A 22,724-nucleotide genomic window follows, 5' to 3' on the forward strand; every position below is an offset into this window, starting at 1 on the left:
ACAATAAATTCGCCTCTCTTCCCTCCACATTTTTCCGTTTCCTAAATAAATTTGTTTTATATTTTTTGGATTTATTTTTTTAAGAATACACGTAGGCATACACTCATCCCTATAAACACTCGCGCGCAGACCCTACTCTTATGAGCACCTCCGAAAGACTGAGCCGATATATCGTCTCACCGCAGGCGCCTCGTAGTCTATGGGAACGTTTCCCCGCACTGAACACGTATCGCCAAAAATCCTCAAATAAATCCAGGAGCACCTGGACTTAAACCCTGATGGGCTGGCGCCACAATTGTCCTCCTAACCATCCGACCATAGGTTGGTTCGCTATAATTTTTGGATTCAATCCTGATCGACCCTACCAAAACAAGTGGTACGTACCTTCGGGTTTTTTCAAGGAAAAGGGAAATGCCACCTAGTAAGTCCATCCAACTAGCTAGTCAACGCCAAGGATTTAAGCCCTTTGTGCAGTTGGTCACAAGCTTGACCCAAATCTTTATTTAGAGCAACTCTAATGGGGGGACCCATTTCATTCGCCTACGTCCGTTTGGGTCGGCGCGGGCAAAAGTGATGGCCCAACGCGCCGATCCAAATCCAAATCTCGTCCGCTGTGCGTCCGCGCCGACGCATTTGCACCCCAAATGCGTCCGCGCGGACGCGGAACGGACGCCACGCGCGTCTCCTCGGTGACCGCCGCGGCCCCACCTGGCGGTCGTCCAACCGTCCGCGGCCAACCTGGTTAACTTAATTTATGACCTTGGACCCACGCGTCCGCGACGGCGGTCGTCCTTTTTTAAGCCGACCGTGCGGCGGGGTTGTCCTCATCCAAATCGCCGTCCACATCTAGCAAGCTCTACTCCCCCGTCGCCGGCAAACCCTAGCCACCACCACCACCACAGCGAGATGGGGCTCTTCTCCGGCGCCAGCAGCAGCAAGGCCAAGGGCAATGCCCCCGCCATCCCTTTCCCCTCGGAGTTCCTCCCTCCTCCCGTGCCGGCACAGCTGCCCGCGGCCGACATCGCCGCCGCCTGGAACACGGCGTTCCCCTGGGCCGGCCCTGCGCCGACGCTCATCGACCTCACCGACCCCGAGGGCGACGACGACTATGACGCCTAGGGCAGCGCGCCGCCTCGTAGTTTAGTTTGCTTCTAGTTTTATTTAATGCTAATGTGGACGCGTGGACTCTCGCCGGCCTTCCTGGCCGACTTTAATGATTAATTAAGTTGTTTTTATTTTAAATATGCATGCACTATTTTTTTGTCGGCGCCGTCAAAATGGGTCGAGCGAACTGTGGAGGGGGCACCGCAAACGGTTAAGAGAACAACTGTTGTGCTTTGGGTGCCCCCTACCCCCGTATATAAAGGAGGGGAGGAGGAGGCGGCCGGCCAAGAGGGGTGCGCCATGGGGGGGGAGTCCTACTAGGACTCCATTCCTACTAGGATTCGCCCCCCCCCCCCTTTTCCTTTCTTCATCGGAGGGTAAAAGGAAGGAGTGGGAGAGGGAGAGGGAAAGAGGGAAAGGGGGGCGCCGCCCCCTCCCCTAGTCCTATTCGGACTCCCATGGGGGAGGGGGGGGGGGCGGCCACCCCTTGTGGGCTGTCCCCTCTTTCTCTCGTGGCCCATGAGGCCCATGACTTCCCCCGGGGGGTTCCCGTAACCCCTCGGTACTTCGGTAAAATACCCGAACCACTCGAAACCATTCCGATGTCTGAATACCACCTTCCAATATATCAATCTTTACCTCTCACTATTTGGAGACTCCTCGCCATGTACGTGATCTCATCCGGGACTCCGAACAAACTTCGGTCACCAAAACACATAACTCATAATACAAATCGTCATCGAACGTTAAGCGTGCGGACCCTACGGGTTCGAGAACTATGTAGATATGACCGAGACACATCTCCGTTCAATAACCAACAGCGGAACCTGGATGCTCATATTGGTTCCTACATATTCTACGAAGATCTTTATTGGTCAAAGCGCAATAACAACATACGTTATTCCCTTTGTCATCGGTATGTTACTTGCCCGAGATTCGATCGTCGGTATCATCATACCTAGTTCAATCTCGTTACCGGCAAGTCTCTTTAGTCGTTCTGTAATGCATCATCCTGTAACTAACTCATTAGTCACATTGCTTGCAAGGCTTGTAGTGTTGTGCATTACCGAGAGGGCTCAGAGATACCTCTCCGATACTCGGAGTGACAAATCCTAATCTCGATCTATGCCAACCCAACAAATACCTTCGGAGACACCTGTAGAGCATCTTTATAATCACACAGTTACGTTGTGGCGTTTGATAGCACACAAGGTGTTCCTCCGGTATTCGGGAGTTGCATAATCTCATAGTCAGAGGAATATGTATAAGTCATGAAGAAAGCGATAGCAATAAAACTTAACGATCATTATGCTAAGCTAACGGATGGGTCTTGTCCATTACATCATTCTCTAATGATGTGATCCCGTTTATCAAATGACAACACATGTCTATGGTTAGGAAACTTAACCATCTTTGATTAACGAGCTAGTCAAGTAGACGCATACTAGGGACACTTTGTTTTGTCTATGTATTCACACATGTACTAAGTTTCCGGTTAATACAATTCTAGCATGAATAATAAACATTTTTCATTATATAAGGAAATATAAATAACAACTTTATTATTGCCTCTAGGGCATATTTCCTTCAGAACGTGCTAGAAGCCTTGCATGATAAAAATTGGAAAAATGCTATGAGCATTGAGTATGATGCTTTAATGAAGAACAACACCTAGCATTTAGTTCCACCGAAGCCAGGGAGGAATATTGTAGATTGTAAATGGGTATACAAAATTAAAAAGAAGGTAGATGGAACAATAGATAGATATAAAGCTAGGCTAGTACACTAGTAGAAAACAGGGCTTTGGTCACAGGGCAGTATTCACATTAGTCCCGGTTCAGTCACGAACCGGGACTAATGTGAGCATTCGTCCCGGTTCGTGCGGCTAAGGCATTAGTCCCGGTTCACCTGGGCCCTTTAGTCCCGGTTGGTGCCACGAACCGGGACTAAAGGGTGCGATGCCCATTAGTCCCGATTCGTGGCACCAACCGGGACTAAAGGTTAGACCTTTAGTCCCGGTTGGTGCCACCAACCGGTACTAATGGGCTTTGAGGCATTAGTACCGGTTCATGGCACGAACCGGTACTAAAGGTCCCATTTTCAAACTCTACCCCCCCTGTGGACCGCCTTTTCAGTTTTAGAAAAAACAAAATAAAATGATGGAAATGTCAAAAAAATAAAATAAAATAAGTTTCCCATGTGATATGTGGTCTAGTTGTTGGGGAAATTAACAAATATGAATTTCGACTTTATTTGCAAAATCTCTCTGGAATTTATAAAATGGGCATAACTTTTGCATACGAACTCGGATGAAAAAGTTTTTTATATGAAAAATCATCTACTTGAAAAGTTACATCCGAATTTAACGGGGAAACCCCATTAAACATTTTCAAAATCCTCAAAAACCTAATAGAAAAAAGTTACGGGGCGATCTAGAGTGGAAAAAATCGAAAAAAATTCAAACTGTGGTCAAACAATGGTCAAAAAATGGTCAAAGTAATTATTCTAGAATATTAGTGTTACTAAATAATTATTTTAGTTATTTTGAATTTTGGTCAAATCTGGTCAAACTGTGGTCAAACAATGGTCAAACTAATTATTCAAGAAATATTAGTGTTACTAATTTTTTTTTAAACAATAGTTTCAAACTCAAACAGTGAAATGTGTCATTTCATGCTCAAGCAAAATTCCTGAGGGTTAATAGGATTGACATCTTACTATTGTCAGGAAAACAACAAGTGCAGACTTGGAAACGAGGGAGAATAGAACCCGGAAGTTAAGCGTGCTCAGGCTGGGGGAGTGGGAGGATGGATGACCGTTCGGGAAGTTAGATGATTTGAAATGATGAGGGGTGATTAGAGATTAGAGGATAAATTGAGCAGTGATGAGGGGTGATGATTAGAGATTAGAGGTTAAAATAATTCAGAAATTTGAAAATCAAAAAAAAAATTCAAAAAAAAATCATAAAATTTCTTTTAGTCCCGGTTGGTGTTACCAACCGGGACTAAAGGTGGAGCTCCACGTGGCCGCGGCCTTTAGTCCCGGTTCGTGTAAGAACCGGGACTAAAGGGGAGAGGCATTAGTAACGACCCTTTAGTCCCGGTTCAAAAACCGGGACTAAAGGGCCTTACCAACCGGGACAAAAGCCCCTTTTTCTACTAGTGGTAGCTAAGGCTTTCAAACAGCGTTATGGCATTGATTATGAGGACACCTTCAGTCCAGTAATGAAGGCTGCTCCTATCAGACTTGTTCTGTCTGTTGCTGTTTCCAGGGGATGGAATCTTCGCCAATTGGATGTTCAGAATGCATTTCTACATGGCGTTCTAGAGGAAGAGGTCTATATGCGGCAACCACCAGGCTTTGAAAATAGCTCCAAACCTAACCATGTATGCAGGTTGGATAAAGCCTTGTATGGTTTAAAACAAGCACCAAGGGCATGGTATTCAAGACTGAGCCTTAAGTTGCAACAGCTTGGATTCTGTCCATCAAAGGGAGATACTTCCTTATTCTTCTCAAGAAAAGGAAAGGTGATCATATACATGCTTATTTATGTTGATGACATAATTGTAGCGAGCTCCTCACAAGATGCCACATTAGCCTTGCTAAGAAATATAAAAGCGAATTTGCATTAAAAGATTTGGGAGAATTGCACTACTTCTTAGGCATTGAAGTAAAGAAGTTGAAAGATGGCATTTTGCTCACTCAAGAGAAATATGCCTCTGATATTTTAAGTCGTGTAGGGATGAAGGATTGTAAACCTTCTAGTACACCTATGTCATCCACAGAAAAGTCGTCATTGAATGAGGGCAAACTGCTAAGTCTAGAAGAGGGAACAAAATACCGAAGTATAGTTGGAGCACTTCAATATCTTACATTGGCAAGACCTGACATATCTTTCTCAGTTAATAAGGTTTGTCAGTTCTTGCATGCACCAACCTCTTTACATTGGACAGCTGTGAAAAGAATACTGAGATATATTCAAGGAAGTACTGGAGTTGGACTAAGTATATGCATGTCTTCATCAACTACAGTAAGTGCTTTCTCAGATGCAGATTGGGCAGGATGCCCAGATGATAGAAAGTTCACAGGGGGCTTTGCAGTGTTTCTTGGCTCCAACCTTGTATCATGGCAAGCAAAGAAACAAGCAACTGTCTCACGTTCCAGTATTGAGGCAGAGTACAAGTCACTAGCAAATGCTACTGCTGAGGTAATGTGGGTGGAAACACTACTTGATGAATTGGGTGTCTATAGACCACATGTGTCACGCCTATGGTGTGATAATCTAGGAGCAACATATCTTTCTGGAAATCTTGTGTTTCATGCAGGAACAAAACACATAGAGATTAAGTTTCATTTTGTTCGAGAAAGAGTTGCTCAGAAAAACTTAGAGATCAATTTTATTCCAACTGGAGATCAAGTAGCTGATGGTTTTACCAAACCACTACAAGTTCGACAGCTTCAAGGCTTCAGAAACAATCTAAACCTTGATGTTTGAGATTGAGGGAGGATGTTAAAAGATAGGCTTGTATCTGTTTAATGTGTAACGTGACATGTGTGTCACGGTTGTGTACGCGTGCGTATTGTGTAAACTAGGCAGGTAGTTAGAGTAGATATGATCTCATCTCATGTATAGCTTGGAGTATGGATTAAGACTACCAACTACCTGCCGATCATGTAACTTGTTGAGCTATATAAACATGCACGCGTTCATGCGGAAAAGCATACGCTTCCACGCCTCCAATTCTTTCAGTTTTTTTTTAGGACCACGAGTGAATTACTTAGTGGTTAGGTTACATTCTGACACCATGATCTGGTGCAGTCTACTGGGAACCTTTGCAAACAGCAGAAAGTCCTCTGCCCTTCTCGCTTCAGCTGCCAGTTCATGAGCTAGCGTATTCTGCTTCCTTCCCGTATGTATTATGGTGTGATCCAAGAAATCGTTCAGGCAAGCCTTAATGTCCGCTATCCAGGGAAAACACTTCGACCGGTTTTGGTTTTGCATGGACAGGTTTTTCACCAGGTCAGCGCAGTCCAATTCCAGCGCAGTATGCCCCCTGTATATTTTCCTTAATTCCGTCAGTCCTATCAGCGCAGCCGCAGCCTCAGCTTCCTCCACGCTAGAGCAGCTGCCAATATGGCGTCCGACAGATATGATAACCAATCCGTGCCAGTCTCCAACAGTCTGAAGCTCTTTTCCTTCGGCAGACCCCATGTTTCTCTCAGCGCCTGTCTGAGTGCCCTGCTCCTTGTGCAGGCAATCACCGCGTGGTGCTCATCCTCCCTCCCATTTCCACAGATCTCACATGTGTTGTCAAGAGCAATAGTACGCCTGAAGACATTGTGTTTTGTTGCTAAGGAGTTGGTAGCGACCCGCCATCCGAAAATCTTTATTTTCTCAGGGATGCTTGCTTTCCAGATCAAATCCCATATGCTTCGGTCTCCCACTTCATTGGAAGAACTCGATGCTGCTGCTTTGGAGTTTCTTTTCAAAGAATCTGCGAGTTTATAAGCACTCCTAACAGTGAAAGCTCCTGACTTTTCATAATGCCACGCCACACAGTCCCGTGCATCACACTCCAGGATTTTAGTTCTTTCAGTTATTTGGTCCACAAAAAGTTACTTATAAAAGCGAGAGGCCGCTGGTGAAATTTTTGGTGAGACAAAACACTCGGAGCAGCCACCGGCAAGATCTTAGTTGAGACAAAATTTTCCAAGTGCAAGTCACAAAGGCCAGCACCCAAAAGGTTGCTTGCAAATTTCAGACGTTGTGTGCACTTCTGTATGAGTGGATCGTAGACTTGCAATGTGACGTTGCCGACAACCTATTATGCACATTAAAGAGCAACTTTTCACCATCATGCATCACTGTCAAAGGCATCACCCGTTCCACTAGTGAATCCGTTTCTCTACCCAGACGCCTTTGGTGGGACCATATGCTGGTTGAAGAGCTTTGTTGAACCATGCATAGGGTGTTATTAAGCTTGATCATACCAATTGTCCTTGTCTTCCTTCGTGGTTTGCCACCAGATCTCGTTGGGCCCTTGATCGACGCCTCCACTCCTCACTTTCGAGATCAAAGCAGAGCACAGAGACCTCTTCCATCTGCGGTGACGCGGACCCGGTGCAAAGGAGGTACATGACACCGACTGTGATGGCGGCGTTGTTGTTAGGGCTGTTGGCGGTGACTGGTTCTGGAGGGGAGTGCACGTGCCTCCACTTGGCGCGACCATCCTGAGAACCTTACAATCTTTGCTTGTGAGGCAGACGACCTTGTACGTGCGAGATGGAGCGGCACGGCCGACATTGAGATCCCAGAACGATTCCCTGTTCCGCCTCGTGGAGATCCTCGTCACAGCCCCAGTGGGAAGATCGATCGCGTTGATGACTGACTCGACGCCAAAGTAATCATGGGCAATGCAGCCTGTGCCGTCGAGGCGGTAGCCGTAAGTGTAAGCACCGGGCCTGTTGATAACTCTTACGACGTTGCCGTCCATGTCCGTGAGCCGCAGGTCTCTGGTGTTACTTCCATCGCAGGAGTCAGCAGCGAGGAAGAGGAGCAGCGGCTCGGTGCGGGCTCTGTGCGCGGCCATGAACGCCGGGCCGGTGATGAGAGGTGAGAGCGTCCCACCCGCTGGACACGCACCGGAATCTGCAGGCCGACTTCACCGGCACCCGTGAGAGTATCTCGAAGGCCACATCTTCTGGTAACGGCGGCAGCATCGTCGGCGAGGTGCGTGATGGTAAAAACGCCCGTGAGTTGTTGAGGAGGGATCGAGAGAAGGATTGCGTTCGGGTTGGATAAACTCTTACGCCGTATATATGTCAGGTCATATTCTGGTCATATATTAGGACCTCGAGCATATCACGACTTGTCATTAGACCTCCAAAAGGACAACCTACGCATGATGGACTGTAGGAAATCGTTGTCTGCGGCTGCGCCCGCGCAAGCACAAGTCCAGACTTGGAGTACAATCCGGCTATGGCTACACATCCGACCCCTTTTCGAGATATATTGTCGGAACAGCACACAAACAATCTAAGAAAAAGGTCATGAACACGAGAACTTAGGTATTTGTATTTGTATCATCACATGGCTGACGCGACGACGCTGCCGTCTTCATTACCAGACGACGTGATTTTTGAGATACTCTCATGGGTGCCGGTGAAATCGATCTGCAGGTTCCGATGCGTGACTTGGGGGTGGCATGCTCTCATCTCCGGCCCGGCGTTCATCGCCGCACACAGAGCCCGTGTAGAGCCGCTACTCCTGTTTCTGGGCTCCTCCTACGATGGCACCGACAACGAGCTGCGGCTGGTCGACTTGGACGGCAACCTAGTAAAAGCGATTAAGAGGGGAGGTCTTTCGACTTGCAGCCGTCGCCTCGACGGTCCTATATGCCTCACCGATGATTATCGGGTTACTTCTGGCAATTACAATTATGCCGTCAAAAAGCGGCGATTCTTTGGGCGACCACGGGGGCGAAACATTTGGGCTACATTCTACCGGGAGGATAGTGCGGATGTGATATGCACCCCATGCTTGGGGCTTTTATTTTCTTGTCCTTTGTAACTTTGAAAGACCTTTTCCCTCTCCTAATTAATGAAAAGGGGCAAATCTTTTGCCCCACGTTTCAAAAAAAAATAAAAAAATTATACCGTCAACGTGATCGATCTGACAACTGGGAATGTGATGAGGGGGGCCTCTGCAGAATTGAACGGTGAATCTATTATCAATCTCAACGTCGGTTGTGCTGCCCCGTCTGGCACGTACAAGTTAGTCCGCCTCAAGGGCCCAGGTGCTCAACAGCCTTGCAAGATTCTTACATTAGAAGATGGCCCCAACTGGAGGCAGATGCAGTCTCCTTCGGAACTAGTCCCTACCATCTATAACCACAACACCGCGATCACGATCAATGGTTTCATGCACTTCCTTTGCCGGTGGCACTTGGACAAGGACTATCACCATGCATATACTCCGGCTTGATCTTGAAAGTGAGGAATGGAGGCCGTCGATCAAGGCCCCGATGAGATCAGGTGACCAACTACGCTGGATGGAAACACAACTCTATTTTTATCAGCTATATATAGCTCAAATTTTCTTTGTCCAGTCCATCCTAGTGTCTTCAATCCGTTGTACTATCTTGTTTAATCAGTAAGTCAAATGACAAGTGAACGTGGATTTTGAAGTTGTGTGTACGTGAAGTAGCAGCAGACCAGAGTAGATACGTGAAGTTGGGTCCTCCGGGGACGACGTAAACCCGTCTCTTATTAATCCCGAGCTGAGCACGCACAGCAGATTCGTTGGATCCACATGGACATGGTCTTCTGTACAAACAGAAGACCTTGTCCTGGGAGCATGACAGCCAGACCTCCCAGTGCAGCGACTTGACGATCGTCTCCACCTCACTACCCGGTCCACCTCCACAATCACAGCCAGCAGTTTACACCTACAAGGACAACATCCAGCACTTGAGTCTTAGTCCAACTCGTGTTCTATCCGCAACCACAACGGACACCAATATATACAGCAGGTTAAACAACATTTGATCATTGACAGTGCTCTGCTGTCAAGGCCTTACCTCTTCTTGGAGAAGAGATGATTCACGTGCACGAGATTGTAACTTCTCGGGCAGGTGCTAAACGAGTTGCACCGGTCGTGGTAAAGCCCAAGCCGCCCGCGCTGGTATATGGTTGGGAGTGTGTCGGGCGAATCGATGGGACCTACATTCATGACCCACAAATTCATGTTTCCCAAAAGCTGCTGCAAACCTACAACAGGAAGCGTGTCCCAGGATTAATGTACTGTAGTGTGCTGCAATATGAAGCAATTTTCTGCTTCTGGACTTGAGAAAGAACTCTTGATCTAAACTTTGAGAACATGGATTGCCATGGAAGAAAAGTATAGACTAGGCAGCACCATTTCCATTCTTTTTATGCTAAAAATGATCAATGATGTGATGTGTTCTTACCCTCAATATATACAGCTTTCATGTCCTTTAGGTTTCTGACAGCGGACCAATCAATACCCAAACCTTACATATAAGAAATGTGTCTCGCCCGCTTCCAGTGCTCGTAGTCCGCTTGAAAATCCTCAGGGGAGGCTTTCCATACACTCCAGCCTCGCAGCTTTTCAGCCACTAAGGTGGTCTTTCCACCCTCAATGGCCATTCCTCGGGTCACTGTGAACCATGGACGGCCAGACGGGTCTGCGGGCGATTTATGGTAGCTCACACATCCTATTACATGAGGTCTACCAAAGGCTACGAACCAACACAAAGTTCCTTTGTAGCTCAGGCTACATGGAACCTCTTATCCTCAACCCTCCAGCCTTGCTTTGAGATCCGTACTCTCCAACTAACTAACAACAAGAAGATTTCTCTTTTTTGTTTCTCAAAAATGAAACAACATATGAACTTCAAACTTTGCAGATCGAACAAACATTAGAACATCAATGTGTGAAAAAACTTTCAGATTTTTTGTTCTGATATAAATATATAAAATGAGATTTTCTTTGAATAAAAATAGCATTTCAAGTATTTAAAATGCATGAAAAAATCTGAAAGTATTTTTCCTAGATTGTAGTTAGAATGTATTGTTGTTCTGCAAAATTTGAAGATTATATGTTGTGTCGTTTGAGAGAAACAAAAAAGACAAATGTGTCTGCACGGATCTTGATGCATAAATGGATGGCAAAGATAAGGGGTATCATGTAGCCTGAGCTACAAAAAACCACACTCACTACGAACCAATATCACTTAACCTCGCTTGGGGTGAAGAAGACGATCTCTCCAAAGTTTTGCTACTGGTGCGAGCCTGGGGCGGCGGAGAAGACGGGCTCTCCGGTGTTTTGCTAGTGACGCGAGCTTGGGGCTCCAGAGAAGTCGGTCTCTCCGAAGTTCTCCTGGTGGCGCAGACCCACTGCCGCAGGCTCTCGATGTCGTCGCCGGTCATCGTCGGCACGTGCCAGCTCCCAGCTTCGGATTCCTGCATCCAAGGACGACATCACCATTTGTTTTGTTTGTTTCAGCACTTATATTCGTGAATTACTGATAGCGAAGGAGATCAGAATTCGATTGATTACCTGAAGGAGGTGGCATGTGAAAAGTGGGACCACGGCCCGAGTACATTAGCCTGACCTGCATAGAGTTTCCCAGGGTTCTTTGGATCGGAATTTTTCAAGTAGATAACTCGGAGGATCCACAACTTATACTTGCGACACCAAGCCAGGGCTTTAGATGTGTTGGGTTCTCCAATGAAAAACATACCTGGTGCTTCTCTTCGAGACATCTGGGGAAGAAACTAGTGCCGATCAGTTGAAACAAGTGATCCCGCATCTCATCGTTCGTAACAAGCAATGAACGGCAGCTGACAGCTGCATACAGCCAATACCCGCAGCAGAAGAGATGAACGATTTGCAAAGGTGGAAACACAAAGAACAACTCAGGGCTAAAAAACATAAATTCATCAAATGGGAGAGCAGTCATATCACAAATCACTGCCTCGCCATCTCTCAGCATTATCTATTGAGATTTACAAAATAAATATTGTAAACAGCACAATGCTTGCTTCATTAGAGCCTACTTCTATCAGCTTAGCTTAGTTAAGTGATGCAGCCAATAATGTTTTTTCCCAACTGTTATGCTAAGCAAGGAAAAAACAGTGGCCTCACCAATCATCATTGGAACCAGGAGGAGTGGCATATAGTGCTCCAGCATTTCGCCAACTTTGTATAAGCTTCTGATTGCGTGGAGCTTTTGCAGGACCACCATTTACTCGGCTCCTATGCAAAACTATAAGTGGCGGTTTCTTTGACTTGATTATTCTCTGTATGCCATTTACAACAGAGTTCACCTACAACAGACGCATGGGTTGAGTGTTAGCCGTGTTTCTATGCCTTCATGCCAAGATCAACTGTATCATTTACAGAATTATTGCTTTGCAGGACAACATTCCTTTTACCTGAGAAAAACTGAAATCTTTACTATAGTAAAGGCCAACATTAGCAGCGTCGATGAGACGATGACAGCATCAAATTGTTCACGGCGACAGAGCCAGTCCTGCAGAAACCATGTTTGCAATTAGACAGAGAAGCTTCAGGTGCAGGATATAAGCAGTTAATTCAATCACTTAAAGCAGAGCAAAAGATCGCTTGGCATTCATTTCATCATGAGAAATAAACATGTGCAGTAGCTCAATCAGAAGAATTTTGGTTACTACGGATAAAAGTAAAACATTGAACTAGGAGGTAAAGTGCGAGCAAATATCATGCCAGCAGAAGCGCTGATGATGTCACCACTTTCGTTCATGATCAAACAATTGATGCTGGCATGTTTCATGAGGTTTTATGGAGTGGTGACAATGACCGACAACAGTACCTACATTACAACTCTTATGCATGGGTTCATCTTCAACTATGAGCCGATACACTAAAGTGAAGTTTAAAACAGTAACTTAATTTGGAGCTATTTGGATAACAATAAGGAAATTCCAGTACAAAATTTCTTACCAACCTGACTGTTATGTGTGGCAAATTAATATGAGACAACCAAGGACGACTACACTACACATATATTACTAACTAAACCAACAAGCTTCATAAATACTTGTCGTGAGAATGCATGTTAAACAAGCATGCACGCATATCTCTAGGATGGCAAGATACCGACAGGTTAACACTTTACCAACTTCAAAATCGCCAAATCTAAATTAATTTGGCAAAACAGATTATTGCATTTTCAAACCTAGTGTAGGAGCTCAAATAGAGAAATTTTGGGCACTTCTTTTCTTCGATCTCCAGCACAAAACTTGATTGCAACATTTTACCATGAGCTTTGCAGCTGTACATGTTGAGAAAAAACTGAGGTGACAAGAATCTGGTGAAGAATTTTAAGAGCAGTCCAAAACAGAGCCAACAAGAGTGGTAATAAAAACAACTTCAGCAACATGAGGTGAATGGAAACAAGTCAAGAGCTGTAAGGCAAAAAAAAAAGGAAATAACAATCGCCCACCGTGGGGCTCGAACCCACGACCACAAGGTTAAGAGCCTTGCGCTCTACCAACTGAGCTAGACGGGCTTGCTTGAATTTCATTTTTGAGCATCATATTCCTTCTCTGCGCTCGCAAAAGTAGACGCCAAGTCCTTGAAATGACTTAAAATAAGTAGACATTGCGACAGTGGCTCAACTTTGACGCAAGTTTCAGCAGACACCAGTCAGTCACCAACAATGAAAATCCAATGAGACCATGACTTTTTGATTGATAAACAAAGCAGATTACGCCTTAGAGGTTTCAATCAAATTCTTGGTCATAGGTTTCCACAAAAAGGCATATTAATGTTTCAGACACTAGAAATAGCACTTGAATGAACCTTTTTTGTTACCATTAGTTATTATTACAGTTACACTGAATTTCCTAAAACACTGGATGATCTATTCTGCAACACAGAAAATTTGAGCAGCTTTTGCAACACAGATCTACACTCCATCTGTAAGCAGACAGCACTCAAGGGAAAAAATTTCGGAGAGCAATTCTTCTCCAACATGACGGTATCCAAGGGGCACAGCCTTTTAGTCTACAGTAATTTTGCTCAAATCAACGCCTTGTGGATCCGAGGCAGCATCCATAAGGTCTCTCAGGCCAACTCTAAGATCAGGTACTCCCTCTTGCAACATGGCACACACTGGAAATATGGGAACACCTTGCACTCTCCTCTTCAGTTCTTCATGTTGGATAATCAGCAACTAACATTCACTGAGGGCCAAAGGCCATTACATATACATGTGAGGTAAAGTGCAAGAACCCCTTATACAATGAGGATGCACCGAAAATGGACTATACACATCTAACTCCCCCCCCCCCCCCCCCCCCTCAAACTCATGGTGGATCAACAACACTGAGTTTGGAGAGAAGAAAACCATGCTGTGCTCGAGTCTGTGCCTTCATGAAGAAGTCTGCCAACTGTAACTCAAAGGCACATAGTGGAGAGCGAGAGTCTGATCCTGCACAGCAGCACGCATAAAGTGGGCATCCACACCGATGTGCCACGAAGCAAAGTGGGCATTAACACAGGACATGAGAACTGGGCAAGAGTACCCTGTTCCGCGAGAAAACCATGCAACAGCTGGGAGATAAACTCTCTAGCGGAGTCAGCACGAAAAGTACGAATAGGCGTGGAAAACTGGGTGTGAACCATGGCAGCAAATTGTTTGTATATAGAGAGAACCTCTACGAGATTTCATGAAGTAGAGCCAAGTGTAGCGAGAGAAATCATCAATAAACAAAACATAGTAGCGATGATCACCTTTCGAATCAAAGGGAGCAGGACCCCAGACATCAGAATGAACTAAGTCAAAAGGACGCTGAGATACTGACTCACTGGTAGGATAAGGTAGTTGAGTCTGTTTGCCAAGTCTACAACCATTACAAGGTAAAGAAACATCTCCAGATAGAGACCCTAAGAGGCCCTGACGCACTAATGACAACAAGCGAGAGCCACAGATGTGACCAAGGCGATGATGCCACTGCTGGAAGGACGCGGACGAGGAGGCAGCAAGGGCATGAGAGCTGGCAGAAGTGGTGGCAGTGGAAGGAACACAAAGCCAGTCAACCTCCCAAAGGCCCTCTGACTCACGGTGCCGGGGGCCAGCACCAACCAAAGTCTTGGTGCGACGATCCTGAATGGAGCAAGAATCGGTATCAAGAATGACACGACAACCAGAATCAGTAAGTTGGGCAGCAGAAAAAAGATTCATGGTAAGGCGAGGAACATGTGAAACACTAGGAACAGAAAAGGACAGAGTGGAAAGAAAGCCACGACTAGCAACAGGAAGAGATGTGCCATCGACAATAAGAACATTAATAGGAGAATCAAGAGGGCGAAGAGAAGACAAAGCTGAAGAATCAGAAGACATATGAAAGGAAGCTCCAGAGTCCAGAACCCACGAAGATGTACCTGACGGTGTAGATGCCGGCGGTGATGAAGTGGTGAAAGCAGTCACAGCAGCAGCAGAACCCGTCGATGAGGAACCAGAGGAAGCCAGAAGGCGTTTGAGCCGCACAATGTCCTGGTCAGTGAGTGACGGAGTCGATGACGACACAGGAGTCCCACTGGAAGAGGAGTGCCTCTGGTTGCGCTGCTTCTGGTGACAATCAAACTCTGGGTGACCAGGCCTGGAGCAGTAGTCACAGAAGGTGTCACGGCGAGACCGACCCTTGTCAACATAAGGAGGGCGACCCACCCCCCTGAAGGTGTGGGCATGACCGGTGGAGAAGTGAGACGAGCAAACGACACAGGGGCTCGGGCTTGCGGTCCCACTTCTAGAACTCCAAGTCAGATCGAGTAGTCTGGCAGCAACGGCAAGTTCCACACACAGCTGTCCGAAGAGAGTCAAGCTGACGCCAGATGGCAGAACTCTGTGAGTAGAACTCAGCAACAGAAGAGTCACCCTACTGGAGAGCATGCTCCTGACGAACCACAGATAAGTAGAGAGCATCACCAGAGGGCTGGTATCGCTGACACAAATAAGACCACATCGCTGCAACGGTGCCGAGGCCCATGAACTCCGAAGCAAACTGAGGAAGGACAATCGCAGTAAGAACGGCAGCTGCCCGAGCATCATCATTGCACCACTGAGTGTAAGCAGAAAGATCATCGCAGTAGACGGAGAGAGCATCCGAATAAGCAGATACCTGCTGATCATAAGCATCAACCACAGCATCATCAAGCGCCTTGGCTGCATCCCGATCAGCCTGAGAAGCATTAGCAGCAAGAACTGGCGGTGTCGGCGGGGTAGGAGCCAGGGGAGCAACCGGGCATGGCGGACAGGGGACCTCGCCAGAGAGAACTCCCCACAGCAGAAGACCGCACATATGGATACGCATGAAACCGGCGAACTCAGCATAGTTGGTGCCATCAAAGATCACCGAGCACCGAGGGACATCGACATAGCCCAAAGAAGACATGAGGGGCTTGCTCTTCCTTTTTCTTTTTTTGGAAGTCAACGAGAACAGAAAGTCCCGATCTGGATCGAGGGATCAAGCACTCCCGATCTGGATCGAGGGATCAAGCACACACTCGCGGGATCCAGGACCCGCTCGCTGGAAGAGGGGAACGGCCCGTCCGAAACGGGATCGAGTGGCCTGGTGCTCACATGCATGCCCGCCCGCTCGCTCTGCTAGGCGAGCAGAGGCCGGGGGCTGATTGCAGCAGTGGGAAGCAGATCCGGCCTGGCCTGGCCGGACAACTGCGGAGGCGAGCGGCCTAGCCGGTCAGCTGAGGAGGTGCGAGGGAGCGGCCGGCCGCAGGACGAGCTTGAGGCGGCGGGGTGGAGCAGTAGCCGAGCAGATGGGCTGGACGAAGAGGAGGCAGCGAGGTAGCGGGACGGGCCGGGGGCGGCTGGACAAGCCTGACGGAGAAGAGGCAGAGCCGTTCAGGCCCACAGAGAAGGTGGCCGGAGACGGGCAGGCTAGATACGAGGCGCATGGAGTTCCATCGTGCGGGAGGAAGGGGCTAACCTGGCATCTGATACCATGTTGGATAATCAGCAACTAACATTCACTGAGGGCCAAAGGCCATTACATATACATGTGAGGTAAAGTGCAAGAAACCCTTATACAATAGGGATATACCGAAAAGGGACTATACACATCTAACACTTCATACATTGCGTTAGCTCCCTCTTCGTCTATTTTGTTTGTGACAATCAACGATGGCCGCCTTGTCATGCCTTCTTGGTAATGCTCTAGCTCCACGACCAGATCGCGCAGCTGCTCCCATGGTGGGATACCCTTCCTACCGTTGAGTGTTGTTGCCAGGTCAAGCACATAGGACAGAACTTTGGTGCGCTCAATGTGCCTCAAGAAGGCATGACCCAGGCCACGGTTCTCATGGGCACCTTTGATAAGACCAGGTATGTCAGCAACTTTCACTGACAAGTAATCTTCGTAGGTCAGGCTACCAATATTGGGCCTTATAGTGGTGAATGCATAGTCAGCGATCTCCAGGCGAGCCCTAGAGAGAGCACTCAGAAGTGTGCTCTTTCCGGCATTAGGCAAACCAACAAGGCCAACATCAGCAATGCTCTTTAGTTCTAAGATAAGAAAAGACTCTGTTCCTGGCTCTCTACTACTTAAACGGGCTACCTCCTCTTGTCTATTTCCTTTGGATAGATGGACGTCCCTGCCTATAGAAGCATTCCCTAGTCCACCCTCCCCTCCTTGTGCCACGATCAACCGTTGCCCAGGTCTTGTCATTTCAGCAACAGAATACTATATGTCATCTTCCCCCCTCTCCTCATCTGCATCTAGAGCCTCTTCCTCCGTCTCGTCTTCATCCTCCCAAAATCCTTCATCGTCGTCATCAAACTGATCATTTTCATCCAACTCGACCTGATGTTGAATGCTACTTGCATCGCTATCTTCAGCGTTCGAAAACCCAGTCTTGGAGCATGTTTGCTTCCCCCACTGATTGCTACTTTCTCTTTCAGCTTCATTTCCACTAATGCCATCTTTGTTCTTCTGAGTGGAACTGTCTGCAGAGTCATCCGCAACATTTGGGATATCCCAGGGATCTAGAGATCTGGTTGGTTTATTTACGATGAAAGATGGTTGCTCCCCTCGGACTAGATGAATCACTGTGCCAACTGGTACTTGGGCGACCTGTCAGACACACGAAGAGAAGGTTATATATTTCGAAAAGGGACTTAGTAAATGCGAAATGCATATGTATGTACATAATGTACATATATTTCTGGTAACCTTGTCAGGACCTCTTGTCCCTATCTGTTTCTTAGAAAGTCCATTGCCTCCTCGGACTGCTTTCTGGAAACACAAAGTAAATAAATGTAAAACCATGACACGGAAAAGTATAAATTCTGCAGAATCTTCTTCATTTGCAAAGGCTCAATGTGATATTAAGTTGCAGTGTAACAAGTCACTCTTAGTCTTAAGTCCGACACAAGTAAGGGTGAGCTTTTAACTCAATAATATACACAAGCTAAGAATTTACACCAAGAGATTAGTTCTTTTAAGAAGAGGGATCATGCATCTAGCAAAAAGAGCGCATGGCATCTATATATCTCATACCGAAACACAAAATATGATGATACCAAAAGCATAACGTGTGATGTTGCAAGTTGCTGAAATCCCGGACAGATCTTGAGCACTCAAGAATGACATTACCACCTGTTCCTCCATCGCCACCTGCAATATTTTATTGTGAATAAAGAAATTCTGGGCGCATGAAAACTATACAAAGTAGCAGAAAATAACTTCGGCTATTAGAATCATTTTGACATAGTGCAGACACTACTGGAATCGCCCTATACACCGAGTGCCACGGACACTCGGCAAAGGCCCAAAAACCGCCGGCAATGCCTTTGCCGAGTGTCACCTTTGGCAAAAGCCACCCGGCGTACACCTCTTCGGCAAACAGGAATTTGCCGAGAGCCATAACACGGGCACTCGGCAAAGCCTTTGCCGAGAGCTAAACAGCCCGTCTCGGCAAAATAAAGCAGCTAACGGATAAGTCCGTTAGCTCCAGACATGTGGGACCACGTAAACTTTGCCGAGAGCCACTCTCTGCAAAAAGAAATACTAGGAGGCTGACACGTGTCGTGTCCTGACATGTGGGTCCACGACAACAGGCCAAGCCCCGACTTTGTCAAGAGCCACTCTCGGCAAAGGGAACCATTAGAAGGCTGACATGTGTCGCCTCCTGACATGTGGGCCCACGACCACAGGCCGAGGGCCAACTTTGCCGAGAGCAACTCTCGGCAAAGAAAACCAGTAGGAGGCTGACACGTGTTGCCTCCTGACATGTGGGTCCATGACAACAGGCCGAGGGCAAACTTTGCCGAGAGCCACTCTCGGCAAAGAGAACCAGTAGGAGGCTGACACGTGTCACCTCCTGACATGTGGGACCACGAGAGCAGGCCGAGGGCCAACTTTGCCGGGAGGCCCTCTCGGCAAAGGGAACCAGTAGGAGGCTGACACGTGTCACCTCCTGACATGTGGGACCACGAGAATAGGCCGAGGGCCAACTTTGTCGAGAGGCCCTCTCGGCAAAGGGAACTAGTAGGAGGCTGACACGTGTCACTTCCTGACATGTGGGACCACGAGAACAGGCCGAGGGCCAACTTTGCCGAGAGCCCCTCTTGGCAAAGAGAACCACTAGGAGGCTGACACGTGTTACCTCCTGACATGTGGGACCATGAGAACAGGCCGAGGGCCAACTTTGCCGAGAGCCGACCTCGGCAATCCTTTTCCCTTTACCGAGAGCACCTCTCGGTAAAGTTGTTAGGGGCACCACAGGTTATTATCATATACCGATAGGCGTCTCGGTAAAGGTGTCAGGTTCTACTGGTTGGTACACGTTTACCGAGAGGCCTCTCGGTAAAGGGTGCATTCTGGTCCAGTTTCACAGCCATTGCCGAGAGCCACCCACGGTAATGGTGTACCCAGGAGCCTTTTTTTTCCTGTTTCTGTTTCTTTCCTGCAGCGAAACATATACAGCAGCAGCTTATAGTTCATCACACATAGAACATGTCACATATAGGCATCATTGAACAAAAGAAGCAATGATTGATTCTGAAAAACATTCCACATAAAAGCAATAGTGCATAAAAGGTGAAATAGTAGTGAAGACACTCGACTACCACAAGTTTACAAGTCTCAAGATGCAAGAGTTCTCAACATACAAGGAACATTTTCAAACATAACATAACATGAAGTTCACGTGATTTTGGAGATCGGAGTGATAACATCAACATTAGAAGGCATCATTCCGTCTGCTGCCCCAACTCCATCAACCGGAGTGATAACATCAACATTAGAAGGCATCATTCCGTTTGCTGCCCCAATTCCACCAACTTGAGGTGGAACTACCGGAACATTGTTCGACCCTTGTGATGGGTTGAGCTGTGATGGATTGACCCAATAGTGAGATGAATGCATATGGTAATGCCGAAAATGGTGATAGAAATAGTTTGAACGAAACTCACAATGTTCCACTCTGGCGTCGGTGGCATCTCTGGCACTGGTTGGCCTTGCATGGAATAAAGATTGGCCACCATATGTTTTAAAGACTTCACTAGATCATCTTGTGCCTTTAGCTTGGCCCGGTTTTCATCTCGTTCTTTCTCGGTGTCAATCAGTCGAGTCTACAATATGGCAATGCAAATGTCATTCATGTTGAAATGCAAATATGCAGGACCATGAAGGATCAATGAAGAAGCACTGACCTGAATATCCTCAATAATGCTCACGGAATGTGGTAAGTGACGCTCTACGGTAGGAGTAGAGCTAGTACTCATAGCACGGAGCGTGTTGACTCTCGGAAGGGAGGAGGTTATGACAGAATCAAGGTGAACCGCCATCCGGCCATTCGGTCTACCGACTGCCGCGGCAATGGCCACAAGAGGGTCAAACGGTAGCACGTGAGGATCAGCGTCAGGCCCGTACGTCTCCTTCAATTTTTTTGGTGTAGTTCTCTCCATCTGACCGGGCTTTAGAGCTGATCCAGTCCCTCTCCGGGTGGAGAGGGTCCTTGTCCTTGTCGTCTTTGGTACGTTTGATGGTCCATGCCTCAAAGTAAGTGATATCCTTGCCAGTGTCTTCTTTCTGCAAAAGAAAGCGATCCAAACAATCAAGGGAATGCTCACAAATGAAAGAGAACATGATGAAAAGAAAAGGATGTGGTTGCCTACATGTTTTGAGACGACACCTGGGATGGTGAGGTTGCCTTGACGGTGTCCTCGACCCCCAACAACTTACGCCGTTCAGATATTGCTTTGTGTTCATCCTGCCACCCTGGATCTGTCCACCGTTCGACGATCTTCTCCCAGCACGGACGTTTGTCAGAGCACCACCGAGGAATCACCTGTAAATTAAACAAATACATCTTAGTAAGGATTCTAATTTTGCGGTAATGTAGGGAATAGCAAGCATCCATTGTCACTTGCCTTGAAGTAATTGTCTCGTGAAAGATGCGTCCCTCGAGCCTCATGTTTGGAAATCCTATGGTTGAGATAGTTCACGTGATACTTAACCACTAACCGGACGCGCTCCTCATAGTGCATGTCGTGGACTAGTTTCTTGGCAATATTCTCAACCACCACATTTGCACGATCCTTCTGACCCTCAACGCATGTATAGAAATCCTACAAACATGCATACATGTGAGAAGGGTTAAATCATGGCTATGGCAAATTTAAACCTTTTGGTATTGACATTTAGGTGTTTGAAAGGACTTACCCAGAAATCGTTGACCACTCGCATGGCTCTGTTATCATAAACCCTCTGACGCATATCGAGGAAATCCGGTGCAAGTTTGTAGTGATCCCATGAACAAGCTGGCTCAATGATACCGTTCGGCAAAGTGACCAATCCAGGATAATTTAACCTACAAAGACCCCCAATGATGCCACTCGGCGACCATGGCAGACACCTCTCACCACCTTTTACTAAGCTTCTGCATTACGAAGAGTGAAGTCATATTATATGTGACGAAATGACAAAAGGTACAATTTATATGGGATGAGTCGAGATAACCACTTACTTCTCTCCCATTGGTTTAAGCAACACGTCTCTATGCACATATGGACGTCTTGGAAGCTTTGAAGGACCACACAGCCACACTTTCCCTCTGGAAGTAGTGCTGATAGTCAAACCGCTCGGTTGCGAACCGCTCACCTCGTGGTGCTCTGTCACCCGTGAGGGTCCATCCCCACCCTCAGAAACCTGACGAACAACCAGCCTCCTCTCGGCGGCGTCGTCCTCCACCACCTCCTCCTCCTCATCCTCCACCACCTCCTCCGCAAAATCCTCCTCGTCCTCCTCCTCACACGCCGCATCCCCATCCTCTGTTTCCTCCTCCTGAGCACGGTGAAGCACTGCATCAGAGGGTCGAGGAGAGAAAAGAGGTGCTCTACTCTGGGCTGCTTTACGTACTCCTCGTCCGCCGCCTCCTCCTCCCGCCTCACCTACTCCCCCTCCTCGCCGCCCTACTCCCCCTCCTACTCCCCCTCCTTGTCCCCCTCGTCCCCCTCCTCGTCCGCCTCCTCCTCCCGCCTCACCTACTCCCCCTCCTCATCTGCCTCCTCGTCCGCCTCCTCCTCCAGCCTCACCTACTCCCCCTCCTTGTCCACCTCCTCCTCCTGCCTCACCTACTCCCCCTCCTCGTCCACCTCCTCCTCCTGCCTCACCTACTCCCCCTCCTCGTCTGCCTCCTCCTCCTGCCTCACCTACTCCCCCTCCTCGTCTGCCTCCTCGTCCGCCTCCTCCTCCTGCTTCACCTACTCCCCCTCCTTGTCCGCCTCCACCTCGTCCGCCTCCTACTCCTCCCCCGCGTGGTACTCGACCTTGTTTTGCACGTTTTGTCGGACGGGTGTCTAGACCCGCCAATCCTTTCGCCTTCTTGGCAGTTGTGGCAACCGATGAAGGAGCGGCCACCGCTTTCACCGGCCGAGCAAGTTAATCATTGTACAGATCATTCACTTTTTTCAAACTTTCCTTTGGAATCTTGTTGCTACCTGTCATGTTTCAATCACCTGATACGAAGAAGAAAAAACTAGTTAGTACAGATGATTCAACTTGATGTAAATACAATAAATATATCACATATG

The 22,724-nt window shown here is 47.5% G+C and overlaps 1 non-coding gene and 1 pseudogene across 1 annotated transcript; both read right to left on the reverse strand.

The window, feature by feature from the left end:
- Positions 1–13,105: 13,105 nt before the first annotated feature.
- Positions 13,106–13,178, reverse strand: TRNAK-CUU (transfer RNA lysine (anticodon CUU)). The gene has a single exon. It is a non-coding gene; the product is annotated as a tRNA-Lys (tRNA).
- Positions 13,179–13,670: 492 nt separating this feature from the next.
- The window catches only part of LOC120968305 (probable GTP-binding protein OBGM, mitochondrial), a 64,273-nt pseudogene continuing 55,219 nt past the window's right edge, over positions 13,671–22,724 (reverse strand).

The sequence above is a fragment of the Aegilops tauschii genome, chromosome 7 (genome assembly GCF_002575655.3).
Source record: "Aegilops tauschii subsp. strangulata cultivar AL8/78 chromosome 7, Aet v6.0, whole genome shotgun sequence".
Classification (NCBI taxonomy): Eukaryota; Viridiplantae; Streptophyta; class Magnoliopsida; order Poales; family Poaceae; genus Aegilops; species Aegilops tauschii.